Below are 23,028 nucleotides of genomic sequence, written 5' to 3'. Positions count from 1 at the left end.
ACATCTTGGCAGAGGTGGGAAGACAGGGCAGTGTGGTTGCTCATGAGATGCTGCCTGCTGCTGTGGTCCTGGAACTAAGCATAAGGGGTTCTGATGGCTGGTGATTCAGAGAATGGGGCTTCTTGCTAGAGGGGACTCTTGAGGCCAGTGACCTAAGATTCAAGGCAGACTGGATGCTTCTGTGTGTGTGAAGAATTATTTCAGTGCTAACAACTACTGGCAAAAGAACGAAGTAAAATTTGGAGCAAGACCAAACCTTCTGCTTCAGGATCAAGTAAATCTTTATATTTTAGACATGGGAAGGAGATGGTATCTGAGGCAGAAGACTGCAAACCTGCATGTTATGAAGGATTTCCATCATCCTTCAGGACATTGAGACCCAGCCTGGGTCAAAGGCAACACCCTTGGGGAAGTGGGCCAAGTTGCTGCTCTCTTTAAGTTTCCCCATCTTCCTGGGCAGCTCTATCATGGCCTTGCTTGGGACTCTGATGCCTAGCTGACTAAAGCAGACAAGCAACACATTTCTCTAATGTAACTGAGGGTTAGGAACACCATAGACGTGCAGATCTTTTCATGTCTTCTCTATGCGAGGAAAAGCCAGGACTGAACTGGAGACAGTCTGGACATTGGCAGTGTGTTTATGGGCTTCCTTCTTTCCTGTGGTTGTTTGCGGTGCTCTGATGGTGATTGATCTCACCATCGTTGTTTCCCTGTCCCTGTAGCTGTTGTCCAGCTCTCCACCACTTTCCTGTGGGACAAAATGAGAACTGCTTTACTGATGCCAAACAGGGCTGAAAAAGGGGAGTTGATGTAGAATCTTCCTGGGTATTGATCCAGAATTTCCAGCCGTTGGTGAAAGTGTGTGTCTTTCTCTTTTCCTTTTTGCTCCAGAAAAGTCCTGGGTACCTGCAGGAATAGCCTTTTGTTTACAGAAGAAGCAGCAATAGCAAAAAGGTTTAATTTTTTAGACTGTAATATTTTAATTGCATTGGGGGTATGGAAGTCCCAGTCTGCTGTTGAAATGGCTGAAGTACACTGAACTTGGGGATTGTGAGGACTTTAGGAAAAATTTCCAATGACTGGCTTCTCTAAAGTGCAGTCCCACACTCTTGTTTGTAAACTGTGCATGTTAGAGAGGATGTATTTCTCTGCGGCTGAGGGGACATAATCCTCCTGCCTCTAAGTGAATTCAGTGAAGGTCATGTTGCCTTTTATTTCCTGTGGAGATATGACTTGAGTGCTGCTAACCTGGGAAACAGCCCTTTGGGACTGTAGATGCAATAGCCTTGAGCTTTTAGGTTAGCACCCCCCTTTCCTCCAATGTGACTAAGAAAACTATTGCCTCTTCGCATGTGCTTGTATCTCATGTGCTTGCATCTCTGCAGGAGCACTTGCTGGGCTGGTCTAGTTCAGCTTGCTCCTCTTTTTGTCCTGTGTCTCAGGAGCATGATGTCTGAGCCTGATGCTCTGTGCTGTATGCAGTAGCCTTTTTCCTAGGTGAATTGATTGGATTTCCAGTAAAGACAAACAAAGAAGTCTGACAGTGCTGAGCATGCAGCACTGCGCGCCCCAGCCTGGCCTGCTGTGCTCAGCTCCTTATATGGCCAAAAGAAGGAAGAGGAAAAGAGGGCACAGTGTGAATACCAGACATACGATGCATTCCTCCCAGCTGTGAGCTCGGAATCTGCTTTTTCCCCAGAAAGTGGACCCTCTGCACATCCATTAATTCAGGCTCTGTTTTAGAGAGAGAGGGAAGCCAGCATTGAGCTGGCTCTGGGCAACACTTAATTGCCTTGTGTAAAGCAATTTCTGTGAGGGTTTTTTCTTTCTTTGGTGGGGACAGAGGAGGAAAAGGGGCTGGGATGAGGAAGGGGAGACAAGGCCAGGCTGTCCTGAACCTTGCTATGACTTGGCAAGCTGCAAGCAGGTAGACTGCCATTACATCTATTTTCTTGCCCTAAAAATCAATCTGCTGCGTCATTAGCCTCTGCCTTTAAATTCTGTTTTCCCTGAATAGCATATGCCAGTTAGTGGGAGGTGGAGGGTAGATAAGGGAATCGATTCTGGTTCTTCATTCATAATCTGGCTTCAGCCTTCCCTCTGTGTGCAGCCTTCGTTGTTTGAATAACTATGGGCATGAATGGCTGGCCATGCTCAGAGCTGCTTTAACTGTAGGTACAAAGTATAGGACTTGTATTTGTTAGATATGGGCCCTGATATCTCCAGGTGTGCCAGGGTTTCCGAAGCACTGACTTGTTAGGTTTGGTTTAGCATCCTTTATTAGAGAGTTTCAATGAGGAAGGTCAGACCAGTCCATCACATCTCCTGGTTTGCCACTGACTCATGATGTGAAAAGGCACCTCCTTCAATGACATAGGAGCTGAACCACCATGGCAGGTGTTGTAGGTTCCTAGATAGTTTGGAAGCCAAATTGTGGACTGGAAGCCATGTTGCTGCCCACACATGGGCTTCCTGCCTGCCAGCATGGCCGTGCTAGCAGGGACACCTCCCATTGTTTGCACTCACTCCTGAATCGAGAGCTTTAGACCACAGATGTGACCTGTGATTCCTGGTGCATCTTTCCATGATGATCTCTGTGTTTTGTGGGGGCCAAACAGGTGGGAGATTTTGGACAGTTGTCACTCAGCCAAAAGGCAAATAGGGAAAAAGCAAACCAAACAACTTTGAGTCATGTTTTATTGCCCTGGGATCAGAGTGCCTGGAAAGCAGTTCTCTATTGTCTCTTCACAGACCTTATGGAGGTAATGATGCTACTTAATTTCACGAGTTCCTTTCATCTACCTCCTGCACCATGCTTTCCCATCTCGAGGATAGGCTGTGACAGCACTTGACTAAGGCAATCTGTGTAGCTTTGTGAGGATCCCATCTGTTTCTCTACTTGACAGCTGGGTTGTTCCATGTTACTTGCCTTCTTGCTTTCCTGTAAAACCAAGTACGTTATTAGAACCCAAAATAGTAGCTCCTCTGGGCCATGTTGTAATAGGAGTTTTTTTCATGATGACAAGTTCCAGCGCTGCATGAAGGCAAAGCCCTTTTAAACATGTGAGGAAATAGCAACAATCTACTTACAGGTCATGCGTGGCTCAGCTCTTTGAACTTCTGCATTATCAAGTGTGTGCTGTCTCTGTTCTTGGAGACTGTACTTTACAACAAGCACTGTAAATTATCCAGCGAGGGTAATAGAGGAGTTTGATGGTAGAAGAGAGAGAAATGAATGGCAAATCTATGCTAATGAAAACATCTGTTGAGTATTCTTGTTATTCTCCATCATCCATCCCCAAACAAATCCAGAGGTTGTTTAAAGCTAGGCGAAGCAGACATTTTTCCCTGTGAGTGGACCTTATAATCTTGTGAATAGATAGGTATGGATGCTAAGCAAAATATTTGGGATAGAACTCGCAGGTGTTGGGATTTTTGGCACCAGTTTGTGTAAGTGCATTCTTTTAACACTTTGCAATAAATAAGACTTAATGGTTCTCCTTGCACATTAGCCAGAGCTCCCTGAGAAGTTGGGCAGTGGGATTGGTAAGCATTGGATTTAGGGTGCCTTGATGTTTTGGCTGAGCTCTTTATGATTGCATTGATGTGGGGGATGGCTACCAGTTGAGAGCAGGATACTGGTAAATGGGGGGATTATGTATGCTCATAGCATCCTGTGGAAGGTGAGGATAATGTGTGCTTGGGGTACTGGACTTGCAGTTGGGTTACTGAAAGCATCCCAACCACCCCAGCTCCATAGCTAGTGCTGGATGGAATGCTGGAGGGCAGCCACACTTGGCTGGCCACAAAGCCCTGGCTGCAGGTTGGGTGTTGTGACTGCTTATCATCGGAAACCAGTGAGCCTTGTGGGAGAAACGAGTCTCAGGACTCCACTCCTGTCTCCAGTGCATGTATTACTTCCAGAGGGTTTTTGGATGCTGCATGTACCTGATTTGTGTGCATGGTTAAGGGCCACCATGAATTTTGTGGGTGGTGAAAGGTCACAGCCTTTCTCTCTTGCTTCCATTTCTGCTAGGCTTAAATGGCAGTAAATCTCTCCTGATTGCAACAAAGCACTCTTTACTGGTGGACAAGGAGAAAGAGCCAGGTGACTGGTAAATATTTTTGTAAATGTTGTGGTGTTTCTGTTTCCAGAATTATTGCTTGGGGTGGGGGGGAAGATAATTCAGTAAACACAAAACAGGTGTCGTGTTTGCACCCTCTAAGTGCAGGGGAATGCTGTGCTTATGTTGTTTTTTTCCCTTATTTTCTTTTTTGTGGTACTGCCTTAAGGTGCCTTACCAGAAGTAGGGGCCATCAGTAGTAGAGAATCCTGTAAAACAGCTGTAATAATTGCACAATGTTCTCTATTGCTATCAGTTTTATAATTATTCATAGATTTTTTTTAAAGCCATGAGGGACTTTCTCTGCGCACATCATTGATTCTGCTAATAAAATCTTACATTTTAATGGTACATTTCATTGGAAAAACATCAACTGCTCCATAAAATTAAGACTTATATGATCATGGGATGGTAATGTTTCCTGTTATCTTCATGGAGAGATTGATCTAGATGGATTTATTTGACTGCTTAACAGCTATTGCAGAATGGTATAGAATCAGATGCCTCATCTCCTCTTCTCCAGAGGTTTGGAGTTCAGCATGCAGCTCTTACCCTTTGTTTTCTCAGTGGGCTGCCATGATGGGTTGATGTCTGTCACCTGGATCCACCCATGATGCAGAAGGATGCTGAGCTAAATATGATGATAGGAACATAACTAACTGTGCAGCTCCAGCTCAGTATCATGCCAGAGGCTGTGCCACAGAGAATGCTAGCACACATGGAGCACAGTCATCCCTTGCCTGATTTCTGTATTTCATGGGGGGTCAACTCCTCCCAGCCTTGATTTAATTTTCTTACTTCCAACCTGTGAAAAGCCTGGTGCAGCTCCTGGCCAGTGGCTGTGATCTTTGCCAAGTGGTAGTTCTGCTTTCTTAAATGTTCCTTCTAAGCTCCCAGTTCCCCTGGCTCCCAAGGACTACAGGGATTAACGTGCCCAGCACAAAGAGGTGGTGAGGCTCCCACGGCTGCCATTGCTCCCTGCCCTTCTCGCTCTGGGGAGTGTGAGGACTGGGGGATTTCTGGTTTGCTGAGGGGATCTCTGCTGTAGGCTACTGATGAAGCGTGTGCTGGAGGAGAACATCCCACAGGTGCGGAAGTGATGCAGCCCTGTGCCCATACATCTTTACTTGCTGCAGGAAGTGGAGATGGTGCTTAAAACCTGTTAGAAATTATTCCAGTGTTGAGGTATGGGAAGAGGACAGCTGTCGAACCATGGCCACTGTGTTGTTCCCAGTGTCTATGTAAGGTTCCTACTTGGCTGCTGTGACCACAGGTCAGCTGCTCAGCTGGATGGTGTTGTTTCTATTCGGACTATTCAAGGACCAGACAGGTTACACTGCCTGCATCCATTATCATAGAATCACAGAATGGTTTGGGTTGGAAGGGACCTTAAAGATCCCGCCCCCCTGCCATGGGCAGGGACACCTTCCACTACACCAGGTTGCTCAAAGTCCCATCCAACCTGGCCTTGAGCACTGCTAGGGACAGGGCAGCCATAGCTTCTCTGAGCAACCTGTGACAGCGCCTCATCACCCTCATGGTGAAGGACCATCTACATCATGCTTGACGAAGCTAGGACAGGATGTGCTTGAAATCCCTAGGCCCTTGCTAGCTTTCTCTGGCCCTTGCTAGCTGAGCCTGGATCAGCAGAACAATTTTTAGATCCTGCAGCAAGCCTAGAGCACATGAAAGGGCCCAGAGCGAAGTGAATCTGGGCACTGCTCTGGTTCCTTTTGCCAAATGCCACCCTGCCATTAAATATCTTTTCCCTGTAAGGCAGTAGTCAGTGTTGAGCTGACAGAATGCCACTGCTGAGCCAAAACTCTAGTCCTGTATTTTGCAATAATTAGCAGGTTTGAGCACGTCCTTAGATCAGCAAAAAAGCTGGGAGATGACACAAGTCTGTATTTTATGGTATTCATTTATTTGGAGTGTGTGTGTGTTGTATTTAGGGAAATGTTTAGTATTCAGGTTCATAGAACTGAATCCGATTTAGTTTACAGGAGACAGCCCAGTTGTCCGTAGCAACCTGAAATTGATTTTCCCCCCACTGCCTACTGAAAGCTGTTCCCTCTTGAGTCATCCCTTTAGTTTAATACAGTGAACAGGATGTCCCTGCATATGGAAACTTCCTTTCTTTTTTTGTCCTAACGAGTAGCCTAGGTCAAAAAGCCTTCTTACTTGAGCAACAACCCTGACTCTGTCTTATTATTGCTTGGCATTAGTCCTTTCCATGCCATTTCCTTGTGCTCCATTTCAAGCACTAGAGGCCATTATTAGTAACAGTTAATCACTGCTGCCACTGCAGGGAGACCTCCTCCTGTACAGTCTGGCTACCTTGGCTACCTGTTTTTCTCAGCAGTGGGTCCCTCTTTGGCATGAAACCCTTTAGGCTGCCCTGCTCTCCCCAGCCTCTGCTGGGTTGGCCTGGTGTGGTTGGGCATGCTGAAAAATACATTCCTTGTGGTCTCCGTAGCATTAGTCCTGTACCTTTCTCCTTACTTGCAACAGTGCCTGCATGAGGTACAGTGATGGTGTGCATTGAGGAGCCAGGAGAGTGCTTCTGGCCATGGTGATGCACTGCGCAGCTTTTCATCCTAATGCCGCTGTTCAAGGCATTGACACTGCTGTTAAGCACCCTCTCTACCTTTTGCTAATTAGGGTGCTTGGGGCTGGGATCTGCTGGTGGCTCTGCTGGAGAGACCCAGCACGGGTGAGGTGGCTGCCTTTGGCATAATGCTGTTGACGAGTCATTTACAGGCCTGGAGATAAGTGTGCTGACCTTGCTGAATATTTTAAACTCAAAAAAACATTATAATACTGCTACTTATTGTGTAGTAGTGACTTGTACCAGTTTGGCTCTGTTTTCACATGTTAGGTCTCTGCTTCTGTCAGAACCTCTTTTTGCAGGTGTTTCCAGTTAAAGCAGTGGACCTGCTTCAGAGGAGGCTTGGTTAAAAGGTGTTTGGAAAGAATGGGAAGAACTGCAGTACCACTTTGCTTCTGTTCATAAAAGAAGTCTTTGTCCTTGCTGTCTCTGTGGTGCCTGAGGACTCCAAGGAAGTGACTTGCCATGTCAGAGGAGTGCCAGGGATGAAGGGTTTAGGGCGTTTGTGGTTTTGCTGTCTGGAAGAGCATTTGACCACATTTTGGAAGAGCAACAGCTTGCGTATCATCAGCAGAGAACACAACCTTTTTCCATCGTTGCTTGCCCCTGGTTTTCGCACACCATTGAAAGACATCGCAGGCTTTCTCCTGTGCTCTTAGTTCTTGCCCATTCATTACAGAGCCACTGAGGGAGATGTTGCTGGGCTGGGGCAAGGTGTGCCATGGTAGCAGTTGTCCCACCAGAACTTGTCCCATTGACTATTCCACATGAAGAGAAGCAAGCTGCTGCTTGCATCTATGCTTAGGCCATTAGCCCAAATTGCACCAACCTGTGCTGTGAAATGTCTGCCTTTCCCTGGCTTGTTTTCTGAAAAGGAAAAAAAAAAAAAGTGCATGAAATCAGTATGGCAGAGGCTTCAGTGTGTGTTCACCTGCTGTTGCGTTGAGAGTGACACAATGTGCCTGGTGGGTTTCTGGTTTTGGGGTTTGGTTGGTTTGGTTTTGTTTTGGTTTTTTTTTTTTTTTTTTTTTGTGGTTTGGTTGGGTTTTTTTTACCACATCAGTCAAAAATTGGTTTGTTTAATGTGCATTAAATAAACCATCATCTGAACATCTGGCTGAAGAAGGTACCCAAAAAGGTTAATCTCCAATTCAGTACTGCTTTTATTGTTGCATCCAACTGCTTCAAAGACAGTAATGAATGCACCTCTAATGATAATTTTCAGATGCAGATGTAGCAAAGGCATCTACTACTTTCAGGTGCCAAAATTGAGACTTACAACGCCTGTTTTTTTTCAGAACAGTTTGTGTTTTGTAGTGCTATACATGGTTATAGCACAAGTTGCAATTAGAGATTGAACGGAGAATCTCAGTTCATTACAGCTAGTTCTCTTCTCTTCTGGACATGGTCTTTCTGTGTTTTTAGTTAGCCAGAAAAGGCACAGCAATAAATATATTGGACATATATATGTGACATTCCTTTTATTGCTCAGGAGGTTTATGGCAGAGGCATGAACAGGACTTAATCTTTAATCAGAGTGACACTCAGCTACCAGCCCATGAAGCATCCTTTCTTGTCTCCTTACCATTGCTTGCCTTTCATGTTCCCCGTCTTCTGAAAACTGAATGAAGCTGAGGAGGCCATGGACCCATATGGTTGCAAGCTTCTTTTCCACATGACCTGGCTTTCATAAACCAGTAGCAAGTAGAGTAGGTTCTGCTCTAGATCTCAGTGAGCTTCCATGTGTCCTTGTTTGCATTCCTCCCTTTAGCAGGAGCTCTGCTTGCTTGAGAGCTGGGTTTAGAGGAAGGTACAACCTGGCTGGGAGATGTAGAAGTTCTTCGACTGTTGTCTGTAACTTTTGACAGTGGGATATTTGTAAATTTCAGTGCTTCCTCCCAGAAGTATCAAAGGAAGGAAGGCCATTTTTCAGCATGAACATGAAAGGCTTTCACGCACTAGTTCAGTGAGGATTGCCATGGAGAACAAAGGCTTTTGCTAATCACTTCTAATGCCTTTCAAGTTTATGCCTCATTTTTTCCCCTTTTTCAGACAGCCTCCCAGAATGCTGAGACTTCAGTGACTGACTCACCAAATAATTAACAGGAGGAGGACTCCATCTCTGAAACTTTTGAACACCTCTTTTAATTTTCTTAAACCAACCAGTATCCTGGCCAGGTTCCAGTTTGTGTAATTACATTTGACCTAACTTAATCCTTTGGCAGTTTCAATTGCATCTGGTAGTTGTCTTGGCTCCCTGTTCTGGGCTACCATTCAATGCTACTCCATGGTTTTCAACAGCAGTCTTAATTCAGATAGAAAAACAGGTGTGTTTTCTTGGTGGAAGCACTCCTTGTATCTCTGTCCCTTGCTAAACATCCTTATCTCTCTAGTATTTTAGGAGGTAGCATGTCTGATGCTGCAGATAATCTTGTGGAAGTCCTTGGAGCTACTTTTACTCTTAAAGATGGGCATGCATTTGAACTTTTTTATTAGTTAGCCACCATACATTTTGAAATTACTTTAAATTCTTCATCTTCAATAACAGGCATTTATTGCTCAGTCTCCTCAGCTATTGTGTGCTGCTGTAGGGACATTATTGGTGCAGGTATTTCTCGTTAGCCTTGAAACAGCACTTCTGTTATCAAATCTGTTCTAAATAGGAGCATGTCACCTTCCTGTGCTGACAGCAGTTGGGCTGGCTGTGTTAGCATTGGTAAAAGTGGAAAAGCCCAAGGAAAGCAAAATCCCAGGGCAGCTGAGGATTACAAAGTTAAAAAAAAAAAAAAAAGTAGCAAACGAGGTAGTTGGATGGTGCATACAAGAGAGAAGACCTTGAGTTGTTGCACTGGCATATCCTTAGATGTGCAACACGCATCTTGTTTTCATAGCAGGTGGCAAGTTGAGTGTTTCTTGGCTTCAGTCCTTGGAAAAGGCATATTTGTAACAAAGCCACTTGATGCTTTGGGGCTAGCAGCAGCCCCTGCCAAGGAGAGACAGGAATTTAGAGGATATGGTGATGCAAAAGGTGATCGAATGGTGAAAGATGCTGTTGTGGCAAAATGCCTGTTACCATCTAGTTCTGTTTTTCTGAGAGCCTCCAAAAGTAGGATGGCAAATGTGTTATTGCTCTTCTCCCTTGTTGCTTGTTCTCTCTTATGAAATTTGGGTATGTTTGTTGTTCAGAGCTCTGCTCTGTGTTTCCAAGCACTGTTAACGTAAATCCTTTCTTTATTCTTTCTCCACTATCACCAAACCCTTGGTGATACCCTTGGTTTTTGGGAGAAAGATTTCTTTTTGATAGGTAAAACATCCTGAAGATCAGGAGGTAAGGCCTATGTTGTGAAAACAAAAGTTACTCAGTCTTTCGTCAGACCTGACGTTTCTCCTCTGGGTCTATCCCGTAATTACACACACAAATTTCACAGTAGACTAGAAGTCTTGCCTCTGTTAGTTTAAGTGACACTGTAAATAAAGTCATCAGTAGCAACATCAAGATTTGTCCTGTGTCTCAGTCAATAAGCTTTGGAGTCAGGGCCATCTGATTTTGATATGTGCTGGGTATTGCTTATACCTTGGCAGAACATTCTTTGAAGTTAGTGAGCACTTTGATTCATAGAACACAGATTTATCAAACCCTTATGGGGGTTGTCAGAGATTGTGGCCAAGTTTGAGTGGTGGTGCACAATGTGTCTCACAGTCATTGATGTTACTTTTGAAGATCTGTTTGAATGTTAAATAATGGTGTGGAAGAAATTGCACTTCAGTGTTGTTGGGTTTTCTTTACTACTGGATGCTCTGCTTACCATGCTAATGACAAATCTTCTTCTTGTTTCAGATTACTTTATTACTGGGTGTGCCTGAACGCATCAGCCTTTGGATTTGAACGTCTTCTCTTGAAACAGCCTTGTGATATCCTAGCTGCCTGTTCTCTCAGGGTAAGAAAAGAAATACACATGCAGAGACACAAGATTAAGAACATGCTTTGAGCAGAAGCAGCATGGCAGAGAGAGAGGAAACCACACTGGTGCCTCAGCTTGTAAATTTTGGAAATAGTCAGCTTATCATGGAGAGAGGGAGTAAATTGTAAATCTGCCCACTCTAAATAAGACAAATTATGAGCTTAAGTTTGAGGAAGAGAAATTTAGAAGAGACATTAGTAAATTATATTCTGCATTAAAAATAGCTGAGCATTATTAAAAATAGTGGATTGCCTGAGGATCTTACGCAGTTTCAGTCGTTTGAAAGGTTTATGAACAAGATGGAAAAACTCTGGCAGACATGCTTTTAGGAAAACCAGTCCTACAGTGTGGCGAAGAAATGGACTCGATGACTTCTGGAGAGTCCTTAACTCATCAATGGTTAGATATGGGAGCACCTGAAATTCTTATCTCGACCTTATTCAAAACTGATAAGGTAAAAGGTAAAGCTCAATGTGTTTGTGCAGAAGGAGCTGCCTGGTCTGATGATGGCCTGATGAAACAGCAATTAACGTTGGTGTTTAGTGTCTTTGTTACCTGAAAGGTGATGTTCTTTTGGAGGGAAGTGTAAGCTTACAGAAAAGGAGGTTAATTCACAGCTGCTGGCATGTAACTGTATTGGGTTTATGTGGCAAGGTTTTGGTAGCAGGAATGCTACAGGGTCTCTTCTCACAGCTTATGTGGGAAGCTGCTAGAAGTTTCCCCTGTATCTGATGGAGCCAATGTCAGCTGGTTCCAAGATGGCCCTACTGCTGGCCAAGACTGAGCCCATCAGTGGTGGTGGCAGTGCCTCTGGGATAATATCTTTAAGAAGGGAGAAAAAGTTACAGTGTGGGAGTAATTACAGCTGGAGGGATGAGAGAAACCAAGGTGAGGGAAGAAGGAGGAAGGGATGTACTCTAGGTGCCAGAGCAGAGATTCCTCTGCAGCCCATGCTGAGGCAGGCTGTGCCTCTGCAGCCCATGAAGGTCCACAGTGGAGCAGATATCCACCTGCAGCTGATGGAGGACCCCAAGCTGGGGCAGGGGGATGCCTGAAGGAGGCTGTGACCCTGTGGGAAACCTGTGCTGGACCAGGGTCCTGGCAGGACTTATGGCCCCATTGAAAGAGGAGCCCACACTGGAGCAGGTTGTAAAGAACTACAGCCCATGGGAAGGACTCACAATGGAGAAGCTTGTGAGGAGCTGTCTGCCATGGAAGGGACCCCTGTCTGAGCAGGAGGAGAGTGTGAGGAGTCCAACCCTGAGGAGGAAGGAGCAGCAGTGACAATATGCGTTGAACTGACCGCAACCATCATTCCCTGTCCTCCTGTGCTTCTGACGGGGAGGAGGCAGAGAAGATCAGGTGTGAAGCTGAGCCTTGGAGGAAGGGAGGGATGGATGGAAGGTGTTTTTCAGATTTAGTTTTATTTCTCATTATCCTACTCTGATTTGATTGGTAATAAACTAATTTGCCCAAGTTGACTCTGTTTTGCCCATGACAGTAATTGCTGAGTGATCTCTCCCTGGCCTTATCTCAACCTATGAGCCTTTTGTTATACTTTCTCTCCCTTGTCTAGCTGAGGAGGGGAGCAATAGTGCAGCTTTGGTGAGCACCTGGTGTTTAGCCAGGGTCAACCCACCACAGTAATGTAAACTTGTGATAAAAGCAGGAGGTTGTGTCAATTCTGGATCCTTTTTAACAAGTTCCTGGGAGTTTTTGTCTTTTCTGTGATTCATGTAAGGCCTTTACTCTTACTCTCAGGTGGGTAACCCCATCTACTTTATTATGACATGAGAACATAGTGCTACTGATACAGGTATCCTGACCCAAATACAGATAACATGGAACAGAGAAAGGAAGCAAATGATTATTTTTCCTCTCTGTTTCCAGGGGCCTGTAAAATGGAAATTCTGTTTTTCTTTTCTTTTCTTTTCTTTTTTTTTCTTTTTTTTTTGTTTTTTTTTTTTTGTTTTGTTTTTTGTTTTTCTGTTCCTGCTCTCCATTGTGTTTCTTTGTCCTGTCTTGACAGCAAACACAGCAGGCATTTCCTGTGTTCAAAAATGCTGTCTCACCAGATGGGTCTTGAAATTATGTCCTGAAGATGTCTGCTCATTTATTTCCCTTGCTTCTCCCTCACTCTCCTGGGAGCTGCAGATAACAAACCTGTCTTGGGCTCAGGCAGCCCCTGAGCCATCATCATGAGAGGAACGGGGTTCAGATGTTTCATCTTCTGTGGTCCAATTAAGAAGGATAGTGAGACACCTGCAATTCAATGGAAAGTTCTTCAACCTCCTGTTGGACTTCGAGATTCGTTTGGTTTCCCTAATATTTACCTTTCATCTTTAATGTCAGCACATGGTGTCTCCCCTGGAGTTATGCTAGTGTCTTCTTGTTCATTATCATCTTCTATTTAGCAGAGGTAAACTGTTGTGTTCCAAGGGTACAAGAACATGGAAGAAACTTTCAGATAGCTTTAGGAAATGCAGATGGTGTCAAGAGAGAAGTAAGGGGATGCCTTTTTGAAGTCACTTTCGTACAAGTTTATGTGTGGTTTTCTTTCCTGCAAGTATCTGCTCAAATCTTGAAAGCAGAATACGTTCATGGAAAGATACAATTTACTGTGTGCCCCCGATCTTTTGATCTCAATCAATCAAATAAATCCAAAACCTTGCAGTTCACCTCATTGCAAGGACGGTTAATAAGTTGAGGTGTAATGCCAATGGCAGTGATGGTTTTCCAGCCTTGTGCTTTTTTTACTGTTGTTATTTTTTATGTTTCTGACCTTTTGGACTGGTCAGGGTAAGATTATTTCCAAAGAATACCCGTAGATATACATATCAGTATAAACATTCAAACATGGCTATTTAGCAAAAGAAAACCTTATGCCAAATGTCAAATTAGATTTCCCTGCAGGATTGAAAATAATGACAAGAATCACTTAACATGGCAGAAATGAGTCCTGCCACCTTCATGAGAGTGGTTGCCTTGCTGGCTGCACCTGAAGATTTGGCATCTGGCATCTTGTGCTGGAACTATCTTGGAGTCCCTGTTGCATCTGCTGGCTCACTGAGGTGCAAGCTCAGCCAATTGACAGTATTCTTTGTGTCCTGCAAAGCAGTCCTGTTTCCATCCTTGCACTCTGATAGTAAGCCAGTATGCATTGGGACACATTGCTTAAGAAAGTCCTACTGCATCCTGGTTCATTGTGAGTGGTGCCCTGTGGGTTCCTTGTGATCTTTAGGTGCTTTGGGAATCCCACATTTATGGCTCAGTTTTCCGTGCTGTGATTGTTCACCAGAACAGTTCCTAGATGTCTCCCATGTAATGTTTGCCACCAAGGAGGCTTGCAGCATCTGGTGGCAAGAATCTTCCTTGTCTGTCAGAGTATAACGGTGATTATCGATGTTTCTGCTATCCTGTCGGCAGAATTGACTTCTGTGAGTGAGGACAGCATGAGGAGTGAAGCTGGGTGCCAGTAGCTACTCTTTAAGCATTAATCTACAGTGTTTGAAAACCACATCAGTCTTGTGTAGTAATTATACAATTGGTAGACTTGTAGAATTTCTACAAATTGGTAGAAATGTGTAGAAAAACACATCTTGTGTAGAAATGGTCTTCCTGCAGTGCCTGGTCATGGATGTAAATATAGTTTGTCATGAGCATGTGGCTCTTCTGAGTTTTGGGGTTTCTTTTCCTTTCATAGATGAGAAAGTAAAGGTGTTGAAGACCACTTGCTTTACCCACAGGAAAGTGCATAGCAGTGGAGCCCTGAGGTTAGGTCTGAGACCCATAGGTTAGGCAAAAAAAATCCCCAAAACCTAAATGTGGTGAAAGGCAGCTTGTTTCCTGGAAAAAAAAAAAAAAAAAAAAAAAAAATTATCAATTGAGAAAGCAGACTGGGACTGGGTGGTGAAATAACAGTGCAAAATGCAATGCAACTTGTGGAAAGTCATGCGGCACCTCACTGACTGGTCCACTGCAACAGCCCATCGCTCCAAATCCAACCCTGCAGTGCTGTAACTTGTTGTGAAACAGATGGGTCTGGTTATTTGTTAGCATCAGCCAAAAACTTTAAAAATAAAATAAATAAATTAGTGTTTGGTCCCATCTTAAAATCTAAAAGGCATTTCTCCAGCACCTGTAAATAACTTAAGTCTGTGCTGGTTGTACCTGGCTTGCACGTAAAAAAGACAAAAGATGACTGACTGAGGGTTGCACAGCAGTGCCTTGACTGTGTGCTGCTGCACTCTGCCAAGCCTAGTGGCCCTACCATGGGCTGGGGAGATGTGTCTCCATCTCTATGGATAGCTGCCATCCTTGAGATGCCAAGGGGAAAAGCCCTCCAATATGCAGGAGTTTTTGCATGGCCCAGATGCTGATGTTCTTTTTTCTTATTCCAAAAGGGAATGGCAATTAGCAGCAGGGGTAATCACCACCTTGAATTAAGTCGTATGGAGGCATGAAAAATAGCAGGGTATATTTCGAAATATCTATTGCATATATATATTCCTCTTAAGAAACATGTTGGAGATGCCATATCCATAAATACTAATAAGGCTGTTTGATTCCAATTTTCAGGTAAGATTAACATTTTATTGAGTATTATATCTGTCACATTCAATGCTTTAGTGTACCATCCTCTCAGGCTTATTAGCATAATTGCAGTGCTTAAGCAACAATAAAAAATTCAACAGTAAAATAGCAGTTAGCACAGGCAATTTGTTATCAAAAGCTTTTACTTAAGGACAGCTTTTGAGCATATTTATTATCAAGTTAGGACTATACATTATTTTTATTTAGAAAAACAAGACTGAAATGTTGTAGCTTTTTTTTTTTTGGTCTTGTTTTAATGGCTAAAGCAGAAGGCCTGAAAATTGGTCACAGCCTTTTTCTGTTTCTTAAAATCACTCAGCAAATTCACTTGGAGTGGGAAGATGAGATAATGAAACATCTCAGGTCTGGAGCAGGGTTGTGACCGTAATAACTCAGCAGAACAATTTTGATAAGTCCTGATGCTGTCTTGAGCACCCTTTTAAAATCCCCTCATTGCATTACAGGCTCCAAAGACACTGTCCTCCTCCTAAGCAATGGCACTGTCATCCAACCAGTGCAAGGGTAGGAGTGGCCCAGCCTTGTGTCCCAGTGGTGGCTCCAGCCCAGCAGGTGATGCAGCTCTATGTGCCTTGGAGACGATGTGCCCACAGACAAGGAGAGGGGCCGGATGGGATCTGCAGGACTTTTGTGTTGTTGCTGGTTGTTTCTGAGGTTATAGCAGAAGAGCATGGTGTGACTGTGTGATAGTGCTGCACACTCTGTTTCTGCTCTTCCTTTGGGGACACTTAGGGGAACAGTCGTTTTCCAGAAAAGGTGTAGTGTAGACATGAATGCAGGTGTGTTTGTGCATGTACACCTGCTTGTGCACATATATGCATGTGTGCACACACACAGAAAGTTCCTGTTGCCAGCACAGCAAGATTTCAGGTGTGTGTATTACTTTTCAGCAAACTGCATTCTGAAGGCAATTTCGTAGTGTGCATTGAAAATACAAAGTTGTGCTTTGTAAATGAAGAAGTAAATGAGTTTTAAACAACATAAGAAGTCCTTAGAGGTCCATTGGGAAAAGCACAAGCATTTGGTGAGAGGAAGACCTGTTGCTGTGGCTGCTTGTGATTCCTTTGCTGGTGGAGGCTTTTTTCAGACCTCTCACCTCCACCTGAGTTTGCTCCTCCAGCACCCTTCCACTTCTACTTATGTTCTTCAGATTGTTACGTTCAGTTGTTCTTGTTGTTCCTCAGACCTGTGCTCACCTCCAGCATCCCTATTCTTCTCCACATGACCTGAAATCTCTCCTCTTACATGTTTTCCTTGTCCTTCTTTGTTCTGGGAGACCTTCTCTGCCTTGTGCTCCTTTTTTAGAGGTCACTCTCCCATCTTCTTGATAGATGACTCATGGTTGACCTGTCTCTCTGCCATTTTGGTGGTACCAAGTACCCATGGTGAGGATCTGCCACGGTCCTGAAAATACCTCGTTTGGGATCAGGCCTGAATGAGCAAGAGGGGTAAACTTGTCTGGTTGTTTTGCTCCTATTTTGATTGTTATCTAAGCTCACCCCATGAGAAGTGAAGCTTGTGTTCATAGTGAAACAGGATGTGCAAGCAGGTTGTAGGAATTGGGAAGGGAGGCATGGAAACACGTGAAACTAAACTGGGCATGTATTAGAGAAGTGATGTGATTGTGGGGTCCTTCTCACAACCACCCTCTTCTGTGAATATATGAAATTTGAAATTAGCTGGTTGTTTCACATCCCATTTTGGGGGGATAAAAACCCTATGTTATTCTTCAGAGATAAACTGTATGTTTCAGATTCTTGGGTAGTTGTGATTATTGCATTAATGCACAGCTCACTCATGAAACTGCCTAGTATTGCACAGTATTTAGACTTTGTCAACCAGAGAGCTTGGTGATGCTCCTGGGAAGATGAATACACAGAAACTGACTGTGGAGAGCTAAACTTCCCAGGAACTTTGCTCAGTGGAAGTATGCCTGTGATTTGAATTGCAGTTGAAATATGTCCTCTCTGCCTCTGTGGTTACCTCCAGGACTGGTTGCTGCTCTCCCAAGAACAAGCAGGCTCCTTTGCAGTCCTCCAGGTCCCCACTATTGGTCCTCATGGCACTGCTTGTCTGGCTTTAGTAGTGTTCAATGCATTAGCTACCTGAGCATCTTCTGCTTACATCTGGCCTTATAGCTAGGTTATCAGGAGCGTCTTCTCCTGCCAGGGAAGTACCATTCTAGGTCCTGTGCACAGGCAGGTGGTTCCCAAATCCATAGGAGTAGCTGGGAGACCAGGGAAGGTGCTTTATTGGGTGTTGATGTGATTGAGGGCATTTCCATGTGGCTCCCACCTGAGAGCTATAATTCTCCAACAGTTTAGGTAGAAGGGACCTTGCAGGTGTCTTAAGCAATCCCTCACTCAAAGCAGGGTTGGGGGATGTTGCTCAGGGCTTGCTATGGCAATGGTGGGTTGGTGTGATCTAGAGGGATGGTGATGGTGTGCGCCTTGGTCAAGAAGAAGAAACATTATAGAGGGCTTTGGAGACTGTAGTCTCATGTCAAAGTAGGTACAAGCTAGTAGAGCTAAAATGAGGTTTCTGGGAAAGGTTCTGTATGAACAGTCAGCTGAGAGCCAGAGTCTGACTACTACATGACACAGGAGGTCCTACACTGAATTCTTCTTGTGAAGTGGTGAGCACCACGTCCAGCTCTGCAGGACCAGCGCTGCTTGAGGCTGCCTGCCACCACAGCTGCTGGGGAAACCACACAGCTCTTGTTCATGGTGGATGGGGAGGCATGACGGGAGGAGAGGGTCAGTGGCTGGAGCTGAGGCCATGTGTGAACACATCTTTGTCAAGGAGGAAAGTGCCTGCATGCTTCTTGCATGGAAAAAAAATTGATTGAAAGAATTTAGCAGTGATAAATGTCATAAAAATACTTATGCTGGAATTTGTAAAGGCTGCAACATCTGTTCTCAACAGTGCTTTGATCATGTTGTGAGGCTTTTAAAATGATACTTCCATGAAATAAGTGAGATCCTTATGGCTGCAGGATTCCTTTCAGTGCCCTTTTTTTCATGGAGCAAAAAGGCAAATTTCACAGGGAACATTACATGAGTTGAAACGCATATTTTAGTGGTTAGTATCAACCAAACAATGTTTTATTAGGTGCTAGAAAAATGTTCCAGTAACATACCCCAGGAAGCAAAGCGCTCCCATTTACTTTTAAGCTTATGGGAGCTCTACTTTGAAAAAAAAAAAGAAAAAAAAAAAAATAACCAAGAATTCATTGCTTGTGTATTACTGTGTTCAAAACCAAAACAAAAAAAAAATGAGCTTTAGACATTTTGAGGTTGTCAGAAAAAGGCCCTTTTGGATTTTGTTTCCAGGCAGAGGTGCAGATGAGCCAGGATCTGTATGTTTTCTGAGGGGCATCCAGTGAACAATTGCAAGATGCTGACAATTTGCTTTCCTTGGTGTGCAGCTTTGGATTGAATAACCTTTTAGTCATCCACTTTTCTCTGAGGACTCATCCTTTCCTCTGTCCTCGTCATTTTAGCAGGCTTCTGCCTGTTGCCCTTCAAGCAGCTGCGTGTTTGTGGCTAAGATGTTGTGATGCCAAGTATCTCTGGTGTTTCAAGGAGCATGGTGAGCTCCAGTCGCAGAGCTGGCTTCCTTGCAGTGTGATGCCTGTCAGGAGAATTTCTGCTGCTCTGCGTTCTCTGCTACCTTTGTGTGTTCATACTTTACAAATCCTTTCCTGCTGCTGCAGTCAGGGAGTTCAGCAGCTCTCAACAGGATGCTGGGACAAGGCTTTTTGCTTCCATGGCCCTTACCTCTGCTGGGTGGATGAATGGGCCCCGTGCGTTGCCCCAGGGCTCTACCCAGCAAGCAGGAGTCTGAGGCAATTCATGGTTACTTCATTTAAAGACTGCCCCAGGTGTGCAAGGAGGAAAACTTACGGTCATAAGTAACAGAGAAGGAATACAGCTGTGCTTTCTAGTGAGGTTCTGGGTGTCAGGGGTTAATTTAAGAAAACTAAATTGTTTAATTAATTTCTACAGCACACAACAGGTGAACAGGCGGCTTATTACCGTGACATATCCATTTATAGCAGTTTTCTTTTGCTAACACCTGCGACTCTGTTCTGTTACATGCTTATGCTGTCTGTTAATTATTTACAAATGATTTACAAGTACAGACTACAAATAAAATGTATTTATGCTGAAGACTCCATTGCACACCTCAGATTCCTCGGAATTCTGCCGCTGTGCTACCAGGTACTGTCCCATCATCATCCCTGGGCTTCTGATAGAGGACTCCACTGGAGCTTGTAGGCAGAGGGGCTGTGATGTTAGTGAAGGGCTTACTACGCACACGACTGTGGTCTGTGAGGGGATCTGTGTCCTTTCTTTTCTTACGGATTGATTTCAAGGGGGCCTACAAGGATGCCGGAGAGGGACTCTTCGTCAGGGACCATAGCAATAGGACAAGGGCTAATGGGTTAAAAAGGGGAAGTTCAGGTTAGCTATAAGGAAGAAGTTCTGTACTGTGAGAGTGATGAGGCACTGGAACAGCCTGCCCAAGGCTCCAACTCAAATGATTCTACGATTCTATGAATTTTGCCATTTTGAGTGACGTTTCTGCCCCCTGCAAATGCTTATTTGTCTTCATGTGTGATGACAGAAGCAAACCCAGTGTGATGTGTGGTGGACTTTTTTTTTTTTCCTTGGTAAAGAGTAAAATTGTATAAAATTCATGTAGCAGGTCAAGTTCTGACTCAACTGGTAACTTATGATCCTATGCTATTTCTGTTACATTTTTAGCTTATGACCAAATTTTTCTAACATTAGGACATTGCCATAGAAAGTGTGTCAGAGCCCCAGGCTGTCAGAACATATCACTGTACAGAATATATGCATTTCTGAGCAAGTGTGCAGGAGCAGTCCAGTAAGTTCTTCGTTGTGGTTTTAAATTGCTGCAGTTTTTTAATTTCTTTTTTTGTTTGTTTGTTTCACTTAGCAAACAGTGCTGTGCAGACCAACATAGCTGCTTTCTGTTTCTCACGCAGCCATGCACCAAGCTCCCATTCCCAGCTGTGCCTCTTGCAGATTGGAGTTGCTCTACTGGTAGATTTTCCAGCCGGTGTAAACTGCTAGAAGTTGTTTCAAGCTGTTTCAAGCTAACTGTAGGGGTTTTATGGAAGCTGAGAATCCAGTCATACAGTTCCCGGTTGTACTGAAGAAGGAGTTCTGGAGATGGTTGTCCTGTTCTAGGCAGGCAAGAAAATACATGCAAAGTTTCTCTAAGCTCAAGGAAAGTGTGTGAACAAATAAGCGTCTGTGTTGCAGTACAAGAGAAGGCTATTACTGAGGAAATTCAAGTTTACAAGTGGGATTTTTTTTTTTATAGGTTCAAATCTGCTGTGGTTTCAGAGTACCTAAGGACACTTAAAATAATGAAACTCCAGACAGTCCAGCCCAAACATGCATGACACACAGCAGCAAAGCAATCATGTTTAGCACTACCAATCAGCTAGCTAATGCAACAGCTGCTCTGGGATTTTGCATTTAATATTTGTCTGGATAGTAATGAGGAACACAGGGTTAATGATCTGTGCCCATTTTCCCTCCAAAGTGCTTTATTTGCACTTTGTGTCTGCTCTTCATGGTTCTTTGCAGCAACCCCATAATGTCAACTGACCTGAAGGAATCGACAATGGATGCTTAAGAAATCCAAAAGAAAGCTAGAAAGGATGTTGCTTTCTAGCTTTTTATGTGAACGCCTCATACTTGGATTCCATTTGATTAAGTAACCAGCAAAACCTATTCACATGTAGTCCAATTAAAGTTTAATGAAGCAAGAGGATGTATTCATATATGCTGACTAATGCAGGAGTAATAGATTCCAGTAACTCGGCTCTGCAAGCCCTTTGCTTTGCAATCAGGGCTTGGTTTACTAGAAAGCTCCTCAGCGGCTGTGGGCCTCCTCTGGCATGAGCAACCCTTACAAGTCTGGGCTCTTACAGTTATAGCGAGAGGCGGTGATGGTTTGTACATGAAATAACGTGGTTCTTTTGTATGGCAGAGCCTTACTGATGAATCCTTGTTTGGCCAATTGTAAGAGGTGTGGCAGGACTTCTGCCCTAATGTGCTCTATTGGAAGAGGACAGGGAGTTGCTGGGTGTGTGTGTTACGTGTGTCCTTGTATCAAAACTCTCATCAAGCAGCAGTTGGATGAGTGGAACAACGTGTAGGAAGATGGAAAGCCCTATTACCCTTAATTTTTAAGTAGGGAAATTGGTGCTTAAGTGAAGGTTGTGTGACAGCTAAGCTGGTGTCAGAATAGCCAGGCTTTTAGTGCCTTTGCCCTCAGGTTCACTGGGCGATTGTTTTGGTACTTGTGTTCCCAAAGGGATACAGACCTGCTTTGCAGAGCATTTTTCTTCTAAAATGTTGCTCCCACCAGCAAGGAACACAAGCACATGTGCATGGACAGTGAAATGGTCTGCCAGGGGTAGTGCAGCGACTTCCTGAGCATATCCACCTCTTGGGCTGCTGCAGAGCTCCCACGTCATCTCATTCCTAAAATGGGGGAAAAATGATGTAAAAACAGCTCATCTGCCCTGTTGCTTGAGCTCTGTGCGGGGATTGATATCCCACCTCTAGAGTGGAATGTGGCAGTGGGGTGATGCTGCAGAGCTATATTAAATGGCATTTTTGGATAAGTGATGAAAGATCCTGCTGTATCCATTCTTGGCAATGGGTTGGGCGACAGAGCGGAAATGCCATGGTGGAATTTGCCTTTGCTGCTGACCCTTGCATGATATACAAGAGCTCCTCATCACCAGACCTTTGTTTTGCACCATCCAGAATACAAAGCAGTGCTTTATCGGCGTGGCTGGCAGTTTTCCTTCTGGCTTGACTCGTGGCAGAACTGCAGCAAACTTTCCTGAGGTATACTGGGTTTTCCAGTTGTCTGCTTCAGTCCCCATTCTGTCCTGCAAAGCCTCTTAGTAGCTCTTGCAAGAAAGTGCTGAAGAAGCCTTCAAAGGGAGGTGTGACTTTGGAGCTGAGGTCTTGTGCTTCATTTCTGGCCTGGAAAGCTGCTCCTGGAACAGTAAGCATGCAATTTCCCTTGAAACCTTCTTTGTGTGCCTTTCTGAAGAAATAGCTGGAAGGAGAAGACCTGTCAGTTGAGCTCTAGAAGAGAAACCTATTGGCTCTGAATATACTGGGGACATTATTTAAGGTCAGTTGATCTGTGAGAAGGCATGGCTTATCTAACACAGCCTAAGGTTAGTTATGCAACAGACAGGCTGTTCTTTGTTGTGAAGAACAACTTCAGTGTGTGCCTGTGAAAATCAAAGTTCTTGCTGAAGGCGAGTTGTGTTCTGGCTGGAAGCTATTGGGTGTCCTTCTCTAGTGATTTTCCTTCTATAGTAGATTATCATCACAGAAAGGTTTCCAGTGGAAAAGGTATTCAGCAGTTGCAGGCTGCAGAAGCTGAGCTGTTAGTAGATGTACGCTTTGGTGGGTGGTGGTGCAGGACCATGTGCATATGGTATTGTTTCAGACCACACTTTACTCCTTCCTCCATTATATATCTCTGTCGTATACCAGATTGTCTAGATGCCTACATAGGGCAGTATTTTTAAGTTAATCTCTGAAGAGGGGTGGTTCTTGGCTTCTAAAAAGAGAGATGTAACAATTTTCCATTCATATTGGTTTGAAATATGAGGGTATGCATCATGCTGGCTGTATGGCACTGACATTTCCTT

The 23,028-nt window shown here is 44.2% G+C and overlaps 1 protein-coding gene across 9 annotated transcripts in view; it reads left to right on the top strand.

Moving 5' to 3' along the window:
- LPP (LIM domain containing preferred translocation partner in lipoma) overlaps positions 1-23,028 on the top strand; it is a 353,102-nt gene that overhangs the window by 61,624 nt on the left and 268,450 nt on the right. For 8 of the 9 annotated variants that reach the window (XR_010611484.1, XM_065674286.1, XM_065674285.1 and 5 more), the window contains exon 3: positions 10,571-10,670. The gene's annotated coding sequence lies outside the window, so the exon portion shown is untranslated. Of the gene's footprint in view, positions 1-4,079; positions 4,116-10,570; positions 10,671-23,028 lie in introns of those variants that run through there. The other variant, XM_065674289.1, reaches the window with a different exon arrangement.

The sequence above is a fragment of the Lathamus discolor genome, chromosome 3, assembly GCF_037157495.1.
Source record: "Lathamus discolor isolate bLatDis1 chromosome 3, bLatDis1.hap1, whole genome shotgun sequence".
Classification (NCBI taxonomy): Eukaryota; Metazoa; Chordata; class Aves; order Psittaciformes; family Psittacidae; genus Lathamus; species Lathamus discolor.
This window is presented reverse-complemented; position numbering and strand designations above follow the sequence as displayed.